Below are 2,841 nucleotides of genomic sequence, written 5' to 3' on the forward strand. Positions count from 1 at the left end.
TGGTGAACAAGGGAGGTTCATCCTCCCAAGTCTCAATACCAAATAATTTGGCATTCAGCTTCATGATTGCACCAAGGTACTTGGTGACTTGCTCCTCAGTAACATCCTCATTCTCTTCAGAAGAGGAATATTTATCAGAGCTCATGAATGGCATAAGGAGGTTTAATGGAATCTCTATGGTCTCTTGATGAGCCTCAGATTCCTTTGGTTCCTCAGAGGGAATCTTCTTATTGATCACTGGACGTCCCAGGAGGTCCTCCTCCTTGGGATTCACGTCCTCCTTCTCTTTTGTGGTTTCGGCCATGATGGTCATTTCAATGGCCTTACATTCCCCTTTTGGATTTTCTTCTGTATTGCTTGGGAAAGTACTAAGAGGGATTTCAGTGATCCTTTTACTCAGCTGGCCCACTTGTACCTCCAAATTTCTAATGGAGGACCTTGTTTCATTCATGAAACTTACAGTGGCCTTAGATAGATCAGAGACTAAGTTTGCTAAATTAGAGGTATTTTGTTCAGAGTTCTCTGTCTGTTGCTGAGTGGATGATGGAAAAGGTTTACTATTGTTAAACCTATTTCTTCCACCATTATTAAAGCCTTGTTGAGGCTTTTGTTGATCCTTCCATGAGAGATTTGGGTGATTTCTCTATAAAGGATTATAGGTGTTTCCATATGGTTCACCCATGTAATTTACCTCTGCTATTGCAGGGTTCTCAGGATCATAAGCTTCTTCTTCAGAAGATGCCTCTTGAGTACTGTTGGATGCAGTTTGCATTCCATTCAGACTCTGAGAAATCATATTGACTTGTTGAGTCAATATTTTGTTCTGAGCCAATATGGCATTCAGAGTATCAATTTCAAGAACTCCCTTCTTCTGAGGCGTCCCATTACTCACAGGGTTCCTCTCAGAAGTGTACATGAACTGGTTATTAGCAACCATGTCAATGAGTTCTTGAGCTTCTGCAGGCATTTTCTTTAGGTGAATGGATCCACCTGCAGAATTATCCAATGACATCTTAGCCAATTCAGATAGACCATCATAGAATATATCCAGGATGGTCCATTCTGAAAGCATGTCAGAAGGACACTTTTTGGTCAGTCCTTTGTATCTCTCCCAAGCTTCATAGAGGGATTCATCTTCTTTCTGTCTGAAGGTCTGAACATCCACTCTAAGCTTGCTTAGCTTTTGAGGAGGAAAGAACTTGGCTAAGAAATCCGTGACCAGCTTATCCCAAGAGTTCAGGCTATCTTTGGGTTGAGAGTCCAACCACACTCTAGCTCTGTCTCTTACAGCAAAAGGGAAAAGTATGAGCCTGTAGACTTCAGGATCTACTCCATTAGTCTTAACAGTATCACATATCTGCAAGAATTCAGTTAAGAACTGAAAGGGATCTTCAGATGGAAGTCCATGAAACTTGCAGTTTTGTTGCATTAGAGAAACTAGCTGAGGTTTCAGCTCAAAATTGTTTGCTCCAATGGCAGGAATGGAGATGCTTCTTCCATGTAAATTGGAATTAGGTGCAGTAAAGTCACCAAGCATCCTCCTTGCATTATTATTATTTTCGGCTGCCATCTCCTCTTCCTGTTCGAAAATTTCTGAAAGGTTATCATTGGATTGTTGTATTTTAGCTTCTCTTAGTTTTCTCTTCAGAGTCCTTTCAGGTTCTGGATCTGCTTCAACAAGAATGTTCTTGTCTTTGCTCCTGCTCATATAAAAAAGAAGGGAATAGAAAAATAATAATAATAGGGATCCTTTTTGCCCAAGTATAGAGGTTCCCCTGTGTGAGTAGAAGAAGAAAAGAATGTAATGTAAAGAAGGGAAGAAGAGAAAATTCGAACACAGATGGAAGAGGGGGTTCGAATTTGGGTGAGATGAAGTGTTAGTAGATGAATAAATAAATAGAAGGAGATGAGAGGGAAAGAGAATTTTCAAAAATTATTTTTGAAAAAGAGTTAGTGATTTTTGAAAATAGTTTTTGAAAAAAGTTAGTAATTTTTCGAAAATTAAAATCAACAATTAAAATAATTAGTTAATTAAAAAGAAATTTTGAAAAAGAGGGAAGATATTTTCGAAAAATAGAGAGAGAGAGTTAGTTAGGTAGTTTTGAAAAAGATAAGAAACAAACAAAAAGTTAGTTAGTTAGTTGACACAAATTTGAAAATCAATTTTGAAAAAGATAAGATAAAGAGATATTTTTGAAAAGATATGATTGAAATTAGTTTTGAAAAAGATTTGATTTTTAAAATCACAATTAATGACTTGATTCACAAGAAATCACAAAATATGATTCTAGAACTTAAAGTTTGAATCTTTCTTAACAAGTAAGTAACAAACTTGAAATTTTTGAATCAAAATATTAATTGATGATGTTATTTTCGAAAATTATGAGATAAAATTAAGAAAAAGATTTTTGAAAAATATTTTTTTATAATTTTCGAAAATAACTAAGAAAAATGAAAAAGATTTGATTTTTGAAAAAGATTTTGAAAAAGATAAGATTTTTAAATTGAAAATTTGATTTGACTCATAAAAACAACTAGATTTTAAAAATTTTTGAAAGAGTCAAATCTAATTTTTGAAATTTTAAGAGAGAAAAAGGGGAAGATATTTTTTTGATTTTTGAATTTTTAATGATGAGAAAGAAAAATTAAAACGTCATTTTCATGTTTTTCTCTTTTCTTTCTGGATCAAAACAAGGAATGCATGCAAGAACACTATGAATGTCAAGATGAACATCAAGAACACTTTGAAGATCAAGATGAACACCAAGAACTTATTTTTGAAAAAATTTTGATGCAAAGAAAACATGCAAGACACCAAACTTAGAAATCTTTAATGCTTAG

The 2,841-nt window shown here is 34.3% G+C and overlaps 1 non-coding gene across 1 annotated transcript; it reads left to right on the top strand.

The window, feature by feature from the left end:
* The first annotated feature begins 1,066 nt into the window (after positions 1 to 1,066).
* On the top strand, positions 1,067 to 1,174 carry LOC112768665 (small nucleolar RNA R71). The gene has a single exon (XR_003186067.1). It is a non-coding gene; the product is annotated as a small nucleolar RNA R71 (small nucleolar RNA).
* The last annotated feature ends 1,667 nt before the right edge of the window (positions 1,175 to 2,841 follow it).

This window comes from Arachis hypogaea, chromosome 17, assembly GCF_003086295.3.
Source record: "Arachis hypogaea cultivar Tifrunner chromosome 17, arahy.Tifrunner.gnm2.J5K5, whole genome shotgun sequence".
Taxonomy (NCBI): domain Eukaryota; kingdom Viridiplantae; phylum Streptophyta; class Magnoliopsida; order Fabales; family Fabaceae; genus Arachis; species Arachis hypogaea.